The following is an 18,899-nucleotide window of genomic DNA, read 5'->3' as shown; positions in this document are numbered from 1 at the left end:
GGCGCATGCGCCGTAGACAGCGGCGCGCAGGCACACTGAACGCGGCAGTTCCAAGAATGGAGCTGCTGCATTTGTCGACTCCCGTGCGCATGCGCGGGAGTGACGTCATCGCGGCTTCGCCAAATGACAGCGGCGGAGCTGCGAGACGCCACCAGCAAGATGGATGCGGCGGACTACAGGGGACAGCGGTGACTTCGCTGGCTCCTGAGTCAGGTAAGTGACACATAATGGGCTACTATGCGATGCGATGCGATGCATAGTAGTCCATTATGCTTTGCCTTTGCAGGGAAAAAAAGAGGAAGTAAACTCATCAGGGTTTACTTCCTCTTTAAAGCGGTTCTTCACCCTTCCAAAAGAGTTTCCTCCTCTTTCCTCCCGCTGTTACAGCCATCGGTCTTATTATTTATTTATTTTTTCTTTTGTTTATTAACTCTTTTTAAGAAAACATTTTGTCTCGAGCCCTTGCCATTCGCCCATGTACTTGGTGGAGAAACCCTTGTTGGCGAGCACAGAGGTCAGTCGTTTCTTGTAGTTGGTCTCCAGGTTTGCACACATCTCAGGAGGCATTTTGGTCCACTCTTCTTTACAGATCTTCTCTAAATCCTTAAAGTTTCTTGGCTGTCGCTTGGCAACTCGAAGTTTCAGCTCCCTCCATACATTTTCTATAGGAATAAGGTCTCGAGCCTGGCTAGACCACTCCATGACCTTCATGCGCTGCTTCTTGAGCCACTCCTTTGTTGCCTTGGCGGTATGTTATGGGTCGTTGTCATGCTGGAAGACCCATCCACGACCCATCTTCAGTGTTCTGGCTGAGGGAAGAAGGTTCTCAGCCAAGATTTTACAATACATGGTCCTGTCCATTGGCCCGCTCAAAGCGACAAAGTCGGCCTGTACCTTCAACGACCACAAAGCATCATGTTTCCACCTCCGTGCTTGACCGTAGGGATGGTGTTCTTAGGGTCATAGTCAGCCTTTTACTTCCTCCAAACACGACCAGTCGCGTTAATGCCAAAGTGCTCAATTTTGGTCTCATCTGCCCACAGCACTTTCTCCCAATCCTTCTCTGAATCATTTAGATGTTTGTTGGCAAATTTCAGAAGGGCCTGTACATGTGTCTTCTTGAGGAGGGGGACCAACGCGGTTGCTGCAGGATTTCAATCCATGGTGGCTTAATCTTGCATGGTACTCCAGACCGAGGGCGATTGATGGTTATTTTATATTACTTCCATTTGCGAATAATCTCTCCAACAGTTCTCTCCTTCTCACCAAGCTTCTTGCTGATGGTCTTGTAGCCCATTCCAGGATTGTGCAGGCCTACAATCTTGTCCCTGATGTCCTTTGACCACTCTTTGGTGTTGCCCATGATTGTGAGGGTGGAAGAAAGAGATTCTGTGGACAGGCGTCTTTTATACACATAACGAGTTGTCGTTAGGAGAACCTTCTTACATTGACAGGACTAATCTGTGTACCACATGAGCACCTACTGTAGCCAGTCTGGGGGGGGGGGGGGGGGCAGGGGGGGCAGAATTATTGTTGGTTGGTAGGGGTTCAAATACTTATTTTACTCACTGAACTGCAACTCCATTTATAACATTTGTATCATGTTTTCTCAGAATGTTTGGTTGATATTCATATAAAATACACGATATGATAAAAATGATATCATTTATTTGTTAGTGGTCAAACTTACACAATCTGCAAAGGAGCCAATCATTATTTTCCCCATTGTACTTAGTGTATCCAGGTGGATTTAATAAACAGACACTCGCCTGTCCCAGGATCCAGTACCGTTCTCATCTCGCCATTTGTTCAAGATCTCTGTAGGTGTGGAAGTCATAAATGATAACGTTACATTTTTAACCACTTGCTTACTGGGCACTTAAACCCCCTCTCCTGCCCAGACCAATTTTCAGTTCTCACTCTTTGAATGACAGTTGCGCGGTCATGCTACACTGTACCCAAATTACATTTAATTATAATTTTTTCCCCCACACATAGAGCTTTCTTTTGGTGGTCTTTGATCACCTCTTGTTAAAAAAATGAAAAAAGACCGAAAATGTTGAAAACAAAACGGTTTTATATTTTGTTATAAAATTTTGCAAACAGGTAATTTTTATCCTTCATTGATGTATGCTGATGAGGCTGCACTGATGGGCACTGATAAAGCAGCACTGGTGGGCATTGAAAGGTAGCACTGAAGGGCACTGATAGCTGGCACTGATGGACACTAATGGGTGGCAGTAATGGGCACTGGTAGGTGACAATGATAGGTAGCAATGCTAGATGGCACTGATTGGCATCACTGGTGGTCATTGATAGGTGGCACCGTTGGGCATTGATAAGTAGCACTAATATTCACTGGTGGGCACCGATTGATGGCACTGTGGGCACTGGCAGACGGTACTGGTTGGCACAGATGAGGCGTCTATGCCTCTTCCTCTTCGGGACCGATGTCCCTTCAACAGAAGCTGGTGATCGGCTTTCTGACAGTGTGAGGGGAAAAAAAAATGATTACCGATCTTCTGTTTACATCACGTGATCAGCTGACAGCTGATCACATGGTAAGGGGCCGGGATCGACCCTTTACTCTTATTGACTCTGTGATCACAGAGCGTGGCGCGCGCAGGGAGCGTGCAAAGGGGAGGACGTCTGTTGACGGCCTCCTGGCAATGTAGGTCCGCGCTGTAGCCGTCATTCGGCTATAGCACGAGCGGGAAGAGGTTAAAAACTCATAGCAGAAGTAAACTGAATTTTTAGCACCACAAACACTATTTAGTTAATTTTTTATATTCAAAGAAACCCCCCCCCCCCTCCACCCATCCATGTCTCCATGCTTTATTTAGGAGAGATCAGTTTGAACTGCCCCCCCCCTTAGCATTTCTAGCTGTGGCCATCTTGAGTAAGGGCAGATTCATTCATGTAGCATTTACTTCCTGGAGTCCATCTACCCTCAGCTCAGGCACGCAGCAGGCTGGAGCGTGTGCTTAGCTGTGTAAGTTTCTCCTCCTCCAATGAAAATGCTTGAGATGTATGACATCGTTTTGGCCTAGGCCAGAAACCAGGAAGACACCAATGATATGTAAAAGAAAAATTTAAACAAGTAAATATAATATAACTTCCTATCTATTTACTAATACTAGCCACATAATGATTAACTACTGGCCTAGTGGGCACTTTTACTCCGTTCTTGCCCAGACCAATATTCAGCTTTCAGAGCTGTCGCAATTTGAATGAAAATTGCGCAGTCGGGCAACGCTGTACTCAGTTTCAGTTTTTACCTTTTCTTTTTGAGACAGAGCTTTCTTTTGGTGGTGGCACTGATGAGGTGGCACTAATATGCAGCACTGATAGGTGGCAGGGATAGGCAGCACTGATGAGCAGGCACTGATTGGCATCACTGATGGGCACTGTTGGGGCTTGCACTGACGATCAGTACCCTGATTATCTGAACAGGTCTCCCCTGCGAGGAAATGCCACTGATTGGCTCTCCTCTCCTCGCAGGCTGTCCGTGTGACGATAACCGGCATTTTCTTTGTTTATATGTGATCAGCTGTGATTGGACACAGCTGATCACACGGGTAAAGAGCCTCATCATTGGCTCTTTACCAGGAACAGTGATGCGCCGTGTCCCAGGGACAGAATGCACCACCAATCGGCATGTGCGAAAAGTGGGAAGACGTCACCCCGGAACAAGAGCCGCCGCCCCGCCCGTCATTTGACAGTACGGTGGGCAGGAGGTGGTTAAAATGGTTGATTCTGATTGAGAGGGTTTAGTTCCACCTTAATTACAAAAGTCTTATTTTAGGAAAATATGTTGCCATACCTTCATTTAAAAAGGCAAGGTCATTGGTGGAATACAGTGTTGACTACAAGGATAATGACCGTATGTGGAAACTAATCGCAGTTAGGTATTCCAATCAATGAAGGTGTGATTTTTTATGGTGCTCTTTGATACAAATAAAAATCTTCCACATATGGTTACATGATTTTCACAACACAATTCTGATTAAGAGCCGTATGACCAGATCAAAAGGGATTGATAACAAAGTAAATAGTAACAGGTATAACTGGCCTATGTGACATTTACAGTATCTCACAAAAGTGAGTACGCCCCTGACATTTTTTTTAGATCTTTTCTTATATCTTTTCATGTGATAACACTGAAGAAATGACACTTGTCTACAATGTAAAGTAGTGAGTGTACAGCTTGTATAACAGTGTAAAATTTCTGTCCCCTCAAAATAACTCAACACACAGCCATTAATGTCTAAACCACTGGCAACAAAAGTGAGTACACCCCTAAGTGAAAATGCCCAAATTGGGCTTGATTAACCATTTTCCCTCCCTGGTGTCATGTGACTAGTTAGTGTTACAAGGTCTCAGGTGTGAATGGGGAGCAGGTGTGTTAAATTCGGTGTTATCGCTCTCACTGTCTCATACTGGTCACTGGAAGTTCAACATGGCAAAGAACTCTCTAAAGATCTGAAAAAAAAAGAGTTGCTGCTCTACATAAAGATGGCCTAGGCCAGTGATGGCGAACCTTGGCACCCCAGATGTTTTGGAACTACATTTCCCATGATGCTTCTGCTCTTTGCAGTATAGTTGAGCATCATGGGAAATGTAGTTCCAAAACATCTGGGGTGCCAAGGTTCGCCATCACTGGCCTAGGCTATAAGAAGATTGCCAAGACTCTGAAACTGAGCTGCAGCACGGTGGCCAAGACCATACAGCGGTTTAACAGGAGAGGTTCCACTCAGAACAGGCCTCGCCATGGTCCACCAAAGAGGTTGAGGTCACGTGATCAGCATCATATCCAGAGGTTGTCTTTGGGAAATAGACGTATGAGTGCTGCCAGCATTGCTGCAGAGGTTGAAGGGGGGGGGGGGGGGGTCAGCCTGCCAGTGCTCAGACCATACGCCGCACACTGTATCAAATTGATCTGCATAGCTGTTGTACCAGAAGGAAGCCTCTTCTAAAGATGATGCACAAGGAAACGCGCAAACAGTTTGCTGAAGACAAGCAGACTAATGACATGGATTACTGGAACCATTTCCTGTGGTCTGATGAGACCAAGATAAACTTATTTAGTGTCAGATGGTGACAAGTGTGTGTGGTAGCAACCAGGTGAGGAGGACAAAGACAAGTGTGTCTTGCCTACAGTCAAGCATGATGGTGGGAGTGTCATGGTCTGGGGCTGCATGAGTGCTGCCGGCACTGGGGGGGCTACAGATCATTGAGGGAACCATGAATGCCGACATGTACTGTGACATACTGAAGCAGAGCATGATCCCCTCCCTTCAGAGACTGGGCCGCAGGACAGTATTCCAACATGATAACAACCCCAAACACACCTCCAAGATGACCACTGCCTTGCTAAAGAAGCTGAGAGTAAAGGTGATGGACTGGCCAAGCATGTCTCCAGACCTAAACCCTATTGATCATCTGTGGGGCATCCTCAAACGGAAGGTGGAGGAGCGCAAGGTCTCCAACATCCACCAGCTCAAGTGTCATTTCTTCAGTGTTGTCACATGAAAAGATAGAATAAAAGATTTAGAAAAATGTCAGGGGTGTGCTTACTTTTGTGAGATACTGTAGATATTACAATGTAACATACTGTAACAGATAAACCCACTTGAGGCAATCAATATAGATCAAAATCACGGTCAGGCACATAGACAGCATACGCTCAACAGAGCCAAAATCAATAAACAGCCCAAGAAAGGGGTTAATACTTATTGTATGAGCGCAGGTAATGGTATGATTTTGCCTTTTGTGGCCCTGCTTGTGGGTATGCAAGCTGCAATAACCATTACTGTCTCTTGCATTTGATGCTGAAATGTCAAGGGAAATCGTATGTATAGATGTGCACATGCTAATAATATTTCTCGAGGTTCCCTAACTCGCCCGCGTGCGCATAATAATTATCCATCGGAAAAAAAAAACAGGATTTCGTGGTTGGAATGTCCGATCGTGTGTACGCGGCATAAAGCTATGTACACACAATAGGATTTTCTGACAACAAAACAGTGGATTTTTTTATGAAGGATGTTGGCTCAAACTTGTCTTGCGTACACACGGTCACACAAATGTTCGAAATTCCGAAGGTCAAGAGCGCGGTGACGTGTGACGCCTACGACGAGCCGAGAAAAATTAAGTTCAATAGACAGTGTGGCTCTTCTGCTTGATTCCGAGCATGCGTGGAATTTTGTGCGTCGGAATTGTGTGTGCACTTTCCCCAAAGCAGCTGGTCCTTGAGCCCCCAAAATTGGGAGCCCCATGATGACACTGAGGCCGCGTACACACGGGCGGACTGTTCGCCCAACTTTGTCCGCTGAACAGTGTTTCAGCGGACAGTCCGCTCGTGTGTGGGCTTCAGCGGACAGTTTCAGCAGACAGTCTGACGAACAAAGTTTTTCGGAATTCCCGTAAGACAGTCCGCTGAAACTTGGTTTGAGCGGACAGTCCGCTCGTGTGTAGGCTTGTTCGACAAACTAAGTCTCGCGCATGCTCAGAAAGAATTTACACGGCGAAGGTTGCATTGCAGTGTATAGGACGTCGTTTTTCTAGTCCCGTCGTACGTGCCGTTCACGTCATCGCGCACGCTTTCAGCGGACTGTTCGTTCATCGTGTGTGGTCAAGTCCGCTCATGCAAATTTTGAGCGGACTGTTTGTCGGATTGTTTGACAAACTAAGTTGGGCGAACAGTCCGCCCGTGTGTACGCGGCCTAAGAGTGATGGATACACAGGGGACTCAGGCTGGCAGCGGTGCACCGTGCTGTGCGGAACAATACCTATTATTTCACAGCCAGCAAGGGGGGCGGAGTGCCAGTGATGCTCTAACCCCGCCCCATGCAGCTTGAATTCTCGGGACTCGGAGGCTGCAGGGTAGGAGCTGGAGTGGGAGCTGCTGAGTCGGCAGCACTGAGAGTCCGCCAGCGGAAGTAGCATTGTGGATGGTGTCATGGTGAGCCCAGCTGTCCAGCACTGTTTGCTACGAAAGGCTTGGAATGCCCGGAGGGATGCTCCCTCCTCCACCCCTCCTTCTGCCTGGTTGATTGGTATAGGTGAGCTCAGTGCTGGAGGTGGGCACATAGCCAAAATTTTACATGCACTGTATCTCCACTGGAAAAGGGGTTTCTACGTGGATGGAACAAAGGTGCTGGAGGACATCAAGGGTGTATGGGGGAAAACAATGCTGAGGGGGGGATCTGGGGTGTATAGGGGGTAGTAATGCTTGGGGTAGCTTGGGTGGCTATAGTGCTAGAGGTATCAAGGATGTAGAGAGGCCACAGTGTAGGGGGTATCAGGGATGTAGTGGTGTCACAATACAAGGGATATCAAATGGTAACATTGCTGGAGGGAATATCTAGGATGTAGAGGGGTCAGAGTGCTGGGGGGGGATATCTGTGATATAGAGGGGTCAGAGTGCTGGGGGAACATCTTGGGTGTAGAGGGGCCATAGTGCTGGGGGGATATCTAGGGTGTAGAGGGGTCAGAGTGCTGGGGGGATATCTGGGATGTAGAGGGGTCAGAGTGCTGGGGGTATATCTGGGGTGTAGAGGGGTCGGAGTGCTTGGGGGATATCTGGGGTGTAGAGGGGTCAGAGTGCTGGGGGGATATCTGGGGTGTAGAAGGGCCATAGTGTTGGGAGGATATCTGGGGTGTAGAGGGGTCGGAGTGCTTGGGGGATATCTGGGGTGTAGAGGGGTCAGAGTGCTGGGGGGATATCTGGGGTGTAGAAGGGCCATAGTGTTGGGAGGATATCTGGGGTGTAGAGGGGCCATAGTGCTGGGGGGATATCTGGGGTGTAGAGGGGTCAGCGTGCTGGGGGGATATCTGGGATGTAGAGGGGTCAGAGTGCTGGGGGGATATCTGGGGTGTAGAGGGGCTATAGTGCTGGGGGGATATCTGGGATGTAGAGGGGTTGGAGTGCTGGGGAGATATCTGGGGTGTAGAGGGGTCAGAGTGCTGGGGGGATATCTGGGGTGTAGAGGGGCCATAGTGCTGGGGGGATATCTGGGATGTAGAGGGGTCAGAGTGCTGGGGGGATATCTGGGATGTAGAGGGATCGGAGTGCTGGGGGGATATCTGGGGTGTAGAGGGGTCGGAGTGCTGGGGGAAAATCTGAGGTGTAGAGGGGTCGGAGTGCTGGGGGGATATCTGGGGTGTAGAAGGGCCATAGTGCTGGGGGGATATCTAGGGTGTAGAGGGGTCAGAATGCTGGGGGGATATCTGGGGTGTAGAAGGGCCATAGTGCTGGGGGATATCTGGGGTGTAGAGGGGTCGGAGTGCTGGGGGATATCTGGGGTGTAAAAGGGCCGGAGTGCTGGGGGGATATCTGGGGTGTAGAGGGGTCATAGTGCTGGGGGGATATCTAGGGTGTAGAGGGGTCAGAGTGCTGGGGGGATATCTGGGGTGTAGAGGGGTCAGAGTGCTGGGGGGATATCTGGGGTGTAGAGGGGTCAGAGTGCTGGGGGGATATCTGGGGTGTAGAAGGGCAATAGTGTTGGGGGGATATCTGGGGTGTAGAGGGGCCATAGTGCTGGGGGGATATCTGGGGTGTAGAGGGGTCAGAGTGCTGGGGGGATATCTGGGATGTAGAGGGGTCAGAGTGCTGGGGGGATATCTGGGGTGTAGAAGGGCCATAGTGCTGGGGGATATCTGGGGTGTAGAGGGGTCGGAGTGCTGGGGGATATCTGGGGTGTAAAAGGGCCGGAGTGCTGGGGGGATATCTGGGGTGTAGAGGGGTCATAGTGCTGGGGGGATATCTAGGGTGTAGAGGGGTCAGAGTGCTGGGGGGATATCTGGGGTGTAGAGGGGTCAGAGTGCTGGGGGGATATCTGGGGTGTAGAAGGGCAATAGTGTTGGGGGGATATCTGGGGTGTAGAGGGGCCATAGTGCTGGGGGGATATCTGGGGTGTAGAGGGGTCAGAGTGCTGGGGGGATATCTGGGATGTAGAGGGGTCAGAGTGCTGGGGGGTTATCTGGGGTGTAGAGGGGCTATAGTGCTGGGGGGATATCTGGGATGTAGAGGGGTTGGAGTGCTGGGGAGATATCTGGGGTGTAGAGGGGTCAGAATGCTGGGGGGATATCTGGGGTGTAGAGGGGCCATAGTGCTGGGGGGATATCTGGGGTATAGAGGGGTCGAAGTGCTGGGCGGATATCTGGGGTGTAAAAGGGCCGGAGTGCTGGGGGGATATCTGGGGTGTAGAGGGGTCGGAGTGCTGGGGGGATATCTGGGGTGTAGAGGGGCCATAGTGCTGGGGGTATATCTAGGGTGTAGAGGGGTCAGAGTGCTGGGGGGATATCTGGGGTGTAGAGGGGTCAGAGTGCTGGGGGGATATCTGGGGTGTAGAAGGGCCATAGTGTTGGGGGGATATCTGGGGTATAGAGGGGCCATAGTGCTGGGGGGATATCTGGGGTGTAGAGGGGTCAGAGTGCTGGGGGGATATCTGGGGTGTAGAGGGGCTATAGTGCTGGGGGGATATCTGGGATGTAGAGGGGTTGGAGTGCTGGGGAGATATCTGGGGTGTAGAGGGGTCGGAGTGCTGGGGGGATATCTGGGGTGTAGAGGGGTCAGAGTGCTGGGGGGATATCTGGGGTGTAGAGGGGCCATAGTGCTGGGGGGATATCTGGGATGTAGAGGGGTCTGATTGCTGGGGGGATATCTGGGATGTAGAGGAGTCAGAGTGCTGGGGGGATATCTGGGGTGTAGAGGGGTCGGAGTGCTGGGGGGATATCTGGGATGTAGAGGGGTCAGAGTGCTGGGGAGATATCTGGGGTGTAGAGGGGCCATAGTGCTGGGGGGATATCTGGGGTGTAGAGGGGTCGGAGTGCTGGGGGGATATCTGGGGTGTAGAGGGGTCGAAGTGCTGGGGGGATATTTGGGGTGTAAAAGGTCCGGAGTGCTGGGGGGATATCTGGGGTGTAGAGGGGTCGGAGTGCTGGGGGGATATCTGGGGTGTAGAGGGGCCATAGTGCTGGGGGGATATCTAGGGTGTAGAGGGGTCAGAGTGCTGGGGGGATATCTGGGGTGTAGAGGGGTCAGAGTGCTGGGGGGATATCTGGGGTGTAGAAGGGCCATAGTGTTGGGGGGATATCTGGGGTATAGAGGGGCCATAGTGCTGGGGGGATATCTGGGGTGTAGAGGGGTCAGAGTGCTGGGGGGATATCTGGGGTGTAGAGGGGCTATAGTGCTGGGCGGATATCTGGGATGTAGAGGGGTTGGAGTGCTGGGGAGATATCTGGGGTGTAGAGGGGTCGGAGTGCTGGGGGGATATCTGGGGTGTAGAGGGGTCAGAGTGCTGGGGGGATATCTGGGGTGTAGAGGGGCCATAGTGCTGGGGGGATATCTGGGATGTAGAGGGGTCTGATTGCTGGGGGGATATCTGGGATGTAGAGGAGTCAGAGTGCTGGGGGGATATCTGGGGTGTAGAGGGGTCGGAGTGCTGGGGGGATATCTGGGATGTAGAGGGGTCAGAGTGCTGGGGAGATATCTGGGGTGTAGAGGGGCCATAGTGCTGGGGGGATATCTGGGGTGTAGAGGGGTCGGAGTGCTGGGGGGATATCTGGGGTGTAGAGGGGTCAGAGTGCTGGGGGGATATCTGGGGTGTAGAGGGGTCAGAGTGCTGGGGGGATATCTGGGGTGTAGAGGGGTCAGAGTGCTGGGGGGATATCTGGGATGTAGAGGGGTCAACGCTGGGGGGATATCTGGGATGTAGAGGGGTCAGAGTGCTGGGGGGATATCTGGGATGTAGAGGGGTCAGAGTGCTGGGGGGGTATCTGGGATGTAGAGGGGTCAGAGTGCTGGGTTAATATCTGGGGTGTAGAGGGGTCAGAGTGCTGGGGGGAGTGACAGCACCAAACGTGGTGGAGGCAGCTGTCACTGGTGCTGGCACTTGAGCAGAGACTTCCAGGGAACTTCACTAGGGGGGAGGGAGAACCTGCCCAAAAGGCTACATGCCACCCCCACCTCCTCAAGACTTTCAGAGCAATTCTTCACAAGTACCCCAGTCCATGTACCCTACTAGTCGGTGTAAGTGCCAAATGGTGTACCTGCAAAAAAAAAAAAAGAAACACAACACGACAAACATAGAGAGGTAAAGGGAAGTGAAGAAAGTGCTTCAGTGCCATTGTGCAGTACAATGGCAGGCCCTTCGACTAGGTATAAAAATTATTTTCGGCCTGCAAATATTTCAAAACACATACCATGTGGCCTTTGTAAGTCTAGAGTCTCCTGATGCAGACCAATATGTAAGTATCACTCCTTTTTCATCTCATTGATCACTTACACTGAACACAGGGGTCAGGCTCAAAGACTGGCAGCTATAGCAGTTGAGGGGTTCCCACCAACCATAAGAGCACAAGCAGATCATCCTGGCAGATGATGTGGGCTCACCCAAGGTGTGGGGGTCTCAGCCATGGGTACTCAACCTGTGGCCCTCCAGCTGTTGCAAAACTACAAGTCCCACGAGGCACTGCAAGGCTGAATAGTTACAAGCATGGCTCCCAAAGGCATGATGGGACTTGTAGTTCTGCAACAGCTGGAGGGCCACAGGTTGACCACCCATGGTCTAAGCACTAGCTGGTATTCACCAGAGCTCCTGATGGTGGAGATGGGTTTTTTTGCGTGTTAGTACCAGGTTCACCCCACCAGGAAGTGAGCAAACCGGGGGCCAGTAGTATATATAGCAGGTAGGGCTCAAGTTTAAGCATAGTCAGTAAACAGGCCAAAGGCAGGTAATAAGTGGTTGCAGGTTGGGATCAAGCAGAAGTTTGGTCAGTAAACTAGCCAAAGGCCGGTAACAAGTGGTTGGAGGTTGGGCTCAGGCAGAAGCTTAGTCAGTAAACAAGCCAAAGGCCAGTAGCAAGTGGTTGCAGGTTAGGATCAAGTAGAAGCATAGTCAGTAAACAAGCCAAAGGCCGGTAACAAGTGGTTGCAGGTTGGGATCAAGCAGAAGCGTAGTCAGTAAACAAGCCAAAGGCCAGTAGCAAGTGGTTGCAGGTTGGGATCAAGCAGAAGCGTAGTCAGTAAACAAGCCAAAGGCCGGTAACAAGTGGTTGCAGGTTGGGATCAAGCAGAAGCGTAGTCAGTAAACAAGCCAAAGGCCAGTAGCAAGTGGTTGCAGGTTAGGATCAAGTAGAAGCATAGTCAGTAAACAAGCCAAAGGCCGGTAACAAGTGGTTGCAGGTTGGGATCAAGCAGAAGCGTAGTCAGTAAACAAGCCAAAGGCCAGTAGCAAGTGGTTGCAGGTTGGGATCAAGCAGAAGCGTAGTCAGTAAACAAGCCAAAGGCCGGTAACAAGTGGTTGCAGGTTGGGATCAAGCAGAAGCGTAGTCAGTAAACAAGCCAAAGCTCAGTAACAAGTGGTTGCAGGTTGGGATCAAGCAGAAGCGTAGTCAGTAAACAAGCCAAAGGCCGGTAGCAAGTGGTTGCAGGTTGGGATCAAGCAGAAGCGTAGTCAGTAAACAAGCCAAAGATCAGTAACAAGTGGTTGCAGGTTGGGATCAAGCAGAAGCTTAGTTGAGGAACAAGCCAAAGCTCAGTGGGAGTGAAGATATGGATTGGACATCAGCAGGAGCAAAAGTAGCAAGATAATTGAGCTGTTTAGTTAGTGAGATGTTCCCCTAACTGATCTAGACATTATTACATTAGTTGTCCTGGATGCTCGCTATCGTTTTTTTAAAGCATTATCAACTGTCTTAAGGTTTCCGTTGTAAGGCTGCCTTACAGATCATTCTAGAAGTAATATGAAGATCTTTTTTTCCTGAATTCCCAGCAGCGCTGTGGATACTATCCTCCGCTCACCCCTCCCCTTCGTCTTTCGACTATAATAATACGCCATAAGCTCCTGGAGAAGCGTTGAATACGCACATGTAGAGCGGAGCTATATTATGACACACCGCCTTTTCATTCATTCTATTCCGTATTCGAGAGTCATCTATTTGGTCCTCCATTTTTCGATAAATATTGTATATGTATGAAGGTGGTGCGTTGTTTATGCTCATAGGCACTTTTTGTGAATACTCAATGAAGTTTTATGCAATTGTCTTGTTTCTATTGTTATAATAAATTTATTTTTAATATATACCTGTGTTATGCCTATAAAGTCAATCCTCCACAAACCTTTTTTTTTTTTTTAAATCCAATTTATCGGGACGTGGCATTATATATCAGATTTCCGTATCCACATTACCACTCTGTGGTTATTACAAATCTTTAATCTTCTGGGAAGGCCGTCTAGAAGGTTTAGGAGTGTGTCTATGGGGAATGTTTGGCCATTCTTCCAGAAAGTGCATTTGTGAGGTCAGGCACTGATGTTGGGTGAGAAGGCCTGTCTCGCAGTCTCCACTCTAATTCATCCCAAAGGGATTCTATTGGGTTGAGGTCAGGACTCTGTGCAGGCCAGTCAAGTTCCTCCACCCCAAACTCGCTCATCCATAGTTACTTAATAAGGTTGAATAAAGACACAGGGGTATGGATGAGCTTCGTGTTCGAGTCGAACATACGTTCAACTCGAACATCGGCTGTTCGCCCGTTCGGCGAATTCCGAACGTTATGGGCCGTTCGCGCCAAATTCGTGTGGCGCTCTCGGCCCACAATGCACTGCGTCATCGCAGTGCATTGCTGGCTCATGATTGGCCAAGCATGCACTGTGACCCCGCATGCTTGGCCAATCACAGCGCCAGCAGCGAGGAGAGCCATGATTGGCCACAGGTAGGATGCCTGTGGCCAATCATAGCTCAGGCTGTGTAGTACACGCCCCACACTATATAAGGCCACCAGCGTGGCGGCCTTGTGTAGTGTGTTGGCGTCTGAAGCAGTTAATGGGTGTTCTGTGTACCTTCAACACAGTACACACCGATCGTTATCGGCCGATTTTCGATCTTGCTCTTCTGTAGTGGTTGTTGACTGCGCGCTCTGACCGCAGTATACACCGCTATATTCACCTCACCTATATAGCTAGTGATCTATCTTTTATAATAGAGCTTGCAGTCAGTAGTGTTAGGAGCTTGTGCGTGCTGTCTGCGTGCTCTGTACCCAGTACACACCGCTATATCCACCTACATAGCTCTTCTCTATTTGAGCCCACTTGCCATCTGCAGGAGTTATTGGAAGTTATGTGTGCCTCCAGCACAGCACAGTATACATCTGTATATACCCCTTTATCTCTGGTGTTCTATAATAAAGGCATCTGCAGGAGTTAGTGGGTGTTTTGTGCCTCCAGCACAATATACACCTGTATCTACCCTTTATTGCTGTTCTCTAATAGAGCCATCTGCAGGGCTTAGTGGGTGTTGTGTGCCTCCAGTACAGTATACCCCTTTATCTCTGGTGTTCTATAATAAAGGCATCTGCAGGAGTTAGTGGGTGTTGTGTGCCTCCAGCACAATATACACTACCCAACTGCTGTTTTACCCAACCCCCTTCAGGCCATTACCATGTCTGGAAGGCCAGCAAGGAGAGGCAGACAGGCGCGAGCCGATAAAAGAGGGCAAGCAGGCTCTGTGTCTAGAGACAACAGTGCTGGTCGTGGACGCAGTGCATTGTCATCAGCACGTGGCCATGGGACACGCTTGTCCTTCTTTTCGGCAGCTGGACATGTTGAACCGCAACATGCCAACGACTTGGTAGAGTGGATGACCAAGCCCACTTCATCCTCCTCATCCTCTCTCACCCAGTCTCAGGGTACTAGCAAAGCAGCTGCCAACGCATCGTCTTCCCTCGTCTCAATGACATCATCAGTGACTCCTTCCCTAGACCCACCACGTCCTCCCGTGGAGTCTCCTGAACTCTTTGAGCACAGTGTTGGGTACATGCTCCAGGAGGATGCCCAGTGTTTTGTAGGCTCTGATGATGACACTCAGCTAGAGGAAGTCAGTAGCGTGAATGCAGAGAGAGGGGATGCTCAAGAAGCACAGCAATCTGGCAGTCATGTTCCACAAGCTGCAGCATACTGCCAGGTTTGCTACAGCGATGAAGAGGGAGGGGATGATGAGGGCACTGACTCCACGTGGGTGCTTGGTAGGAGAGAGGAGGAGGAGGAGGCACATGTCCAACGAGGCAGGATGCCCTCCGGGGGCCAGCTTAGGGGCAGCACACCGACCGAATCACACCGCAGAGCTCCGCCTGTGCAGAGCGCTGCCTCTGCGCGTTATTCCTAAAGTTCTTTGGTGTGGGCCTTTTTTGAGACGAGTGCATCAGATCGCACCGCTGCTATTTGCAACATATTTCTCAAGCGTATCTCGCGTGGCCAAAACATCAGCCGCTTGGGCACCACATGCTTCACCAGACATATGTTGACCTGCCATGCAGCTCGTTGGCAAGCGTACCTCAAAGACCCACACCAAAGAACAAAGCGGACCTCTCCTTGCTCCTCATCAGCTGGGATCTCCAACCCCACTAGACCTTCAGTCCTCTCTGAAACCTGCTCTGAGAGCAATGAAGGTGTAGAATTAGGTGTGTCACAGCCAAGTGCTTCCGGGTACTCTGCTAGCAGTACACCCATGTCCGATTATAGCAGGCAAATGTCCCTGCCCCAGCTGCTGGACCGGCAAAAGAAGTTCACTCCCAGCCATCCACATGCCCAGCGGTTGAATGCTAGCTTGGCTAAATTGCTAGCACTTCAACTGCTGCCTTTTCAGTTGGTAGACTCGGCCCCCTTCCGTGAGTTTGTACAATGTGCGGTTCCTCAGTGGCAGGTCCCCAAACGGAAGGCGATTCCGGCTCTCTACCGGCATGTGGAAGGCAATGTCCTTGCCTCGCTGGACAGGGCGGTCAGTGGTAAGGTGCATATTACCGCTGACTCATGGTCCAGCAGGCATGGACAGGGATGTTACCTGTCTTTCACGGCCCATTGGGTCACTCTTCTGGCAGCTGGGAAGGATGCAGGACAAGGTGCAGTAGTGTTGGAGGTTGTTCCGCCACCACGCCTCCAAAATGCTACTACTGGTTGTGACACACCTCTCTCCTCCACCCCCTCCTTTTCTTCTTCCTCCATGGCCTCTTCCAGTGCTCTGTCCTCAGAACCAGCGGTGCTCCGTAGGCGTTCCAGGGGCTACGCAAGTACGCAGGCAAAACGATGCCATGCCGTGCTTGCGCTGGTTTGTTTGGGGGACAGGAGCCACACTGGGGCAGATGTTTTGTCAGCTCTGCAGGGGCAGGCCGAGAGGTGGTTGACGCAACGCCAGCTTAAGCCAGGAATGGTGGTTTGCGACAATGGCACCAACCTCCTCTCCGCCCTCCGACAGGGACAACTGACCCATGTGCCCTGTGTAGCTCACGTCCTTAACCTGGTGGTGCAGCGGTTCTTGGGCAGGTACCCGGGCTTACAAGATGTCCTGAAGCAGGCCAGGAAAGTCTGTGTGCATTTCCGCCGATCATTTAATGCCTGTGCTCGGCTGGCTGAGCTCCAAAAGGAGTTGAACCTGCCCAAGAACCGCCTTATATGTGGCATGCCCACCAGATGGAACTCAGCGTTGGCCATGCTGCAGCGGCTGCACGCGCAGCAGAGGGCCATCAATGAGTACCTGTGCGACTACGGCACCAGGACAGGGTCAGGGAGCTCGGTTTTTTCTAACCACGCCAGTGGGGCATGATCAGGGATGCATGCACTGACCTGTCACCGTTTGAGGAGGCCACAAGGATGGTGAGCAGTGACAGTGCATGCATCAGTGACACTGTACCTCTTGTCCACCTCTTGGAGCATATGCTGCGTGGAATAATGGACAGGGCACTTGAGGCAGAACAGAGGCAGGAAGAGGAGGACTTCCTTGCCTCTCAAGGCCCCCTTTATCCAGACAGTGTTCCTGCTGTGCCACCCATCACACAGGAAGATGATGAGGAGGAGGAAGAGGAGGAGGAGGATGATTGTGTCAGCATGGAGGTGGAGGCTGGCACTCAGCATCAGCAGCAGCAGCAGTCTTGTAGGGATGATTTACAGTCCCAAGAAACCTGTGGACTTGTACGTGGCTGGGAGGAGGTAGCTGCGGATCATGTTGTCCTTAGTGACCCAGAGGACTCCGGACCGAATGCCTCAGCTAACCTATGCTGCATGGCCTCCCTGATCCTGCAAAGCCTGCGGAAGGATCCTCATATTCTTCGGATCAAGGAGAGGGACCATTACTGGCTGGCCACTCTCCTTGATCCACGGTACAAGGGTAAGGTTGCCGACCTTATCTTGCCATCGCAGAGGGAGCAGAGGATGAGACATCTCCGGGAGGCCTTGCAGAAAGGTCTGTGCAACGCGTTCCCAGAGACTGGGAGGTTACAAACTCCTGATCCTGGACAACGTGTTGCTGAGGCATCGGTCAGAAGGAGCGGTGGAGAAGGTGGCCGTCTGACTGATGCTTTCAGACAATTTTTTAGTCCGCAGCCCCAAGGTATGATCGGTTCCAGCAACCATCGCCAGCATCTGATTTACATGGTGCAGGAATACCTAGGGGCAAGGTCAGACTTGGACACCTTTCCCACCGAAAATCCTCTGGCTTACTGGGTCTTGATGGATCACTGGCCAGAGCTTGCACAGTATGCAATTGAGCTACTGGCCTGTCCTGCATCCAGCGTTCTTTCAGAACGCACCTTCAGTGCTGCTGGTGGCTTTGTTACCGATCACAGGGTGCGCCTGTCCACCGAATCAGTTGATCGACTGACCTTCATCAAGATGAATCAGTCTTGGATCACCCACAGCTACCAAGCACCTGAAGCTGATGTAACCGAATAATTTTTTTTGAAATATCACATCCCTTCAAGACTGCCTATGCTGATGCTGAGTGACTGTCCTGTTATGTTTATTGTCTATCCTCTTCCTCCTCCGCTGATATGTTGGAAGAACATTTCTGGTTCTGGGTGATGCCATCAGCCCAATTTTTCTGCCCCTGTTTAACAGGGGCGTTTAATTACAATTTTTGATGCAATGCTTTGCAGCAGGGCTAATTCCTGCAATAAAACTAGAGTATATGGGAGAGGTTGCAGTGTGGTGGCACCAGCACCAGTGCCTAAGGCCCATTTTTTCTGCCCCTGTTTAACAGGGGCGTTTAATTACAATTTTTGATGCAATGCTTTGCAGCAGGGCTAATTCCTGCAATAAAACTAGAGTATATGGGAGAGGTTGCAGTGGTGTGGCATCAGCACCAGTGCCTAAGGCCCAATTTTTCTGCCCCTGTTTAACAGGGACATGTAATTACAATTCTTGATATAATATTTCACAGGAGGGCCCGTTCCTGTGCCCACCCAGAGTAACTGTGAGGACTTATAGTGTTGTGGCACCAGCACCACAACCACCAAAGGTCAATTTTTCTACCACTGTTCAACAATGGCATGTAATTACAATTCTTGATATAATCGTTCACAGCAGGGCGCTCCAGCGCCCACCAAGAGTCACTTTGAGGGCTTACAATGTTGTGGCAAAACCAACACCTTGTTCCGCCATTTCTGCAGAGCATATAGGGCAGGCCCCTACTTTCAAACATCCAACTTACAAACATCTCCTACTTGCAAACGGAAGGAGACAACAGCAAGTGAGATGAAAAACGATGGACGACAAAACAAATTATACAGGGGTGATAACCCTTCCCTATGTTTTCCAAAAAGCTTAAAAATATTTTTTTTGACTGGAGCTACACTTTAAAAATGTACCAGTTGAAAATTACAAACAGATTCAACTTAACACAACAAACCTACACAGTCCCTGTCTTGTTTGCACCGCCTGTATACTGCTGTTCTGAGTATATAGGGCCTGGGGGCCACACGCATTTCCTTTTTTTAATATGGGTACGGGGTTCCCCTTAATATGCGTACAAGACCCAACGGGGCTGGTAATGGGCAGGGAGGGCTACCCATGCCATTTTTCTCAATGATTTTCAACCATATTGCAGGAACCAGATATAACATTAAAACC

This window comes from Lithobates pipiens, unplaced genomic scaffold (genome assembly GCF_037356315.1).
Source record: "Lithobates pipiens isolate NorthernLeopardFrog02 unplaced genomic scaffold, aLitPip1_a1.2 Scaffold_25, whole genome shotgun sequence".
NCBI lineage: Eukaryota > Metazoa > Chordata > Amphibia > Anura > Ranidae > Lithobates > Lithobates pipiens.
The sequence above is the reverse complement of the archived record's forward strand: the minus strand, read 5'-3'. Positions refer to the sequence as shown.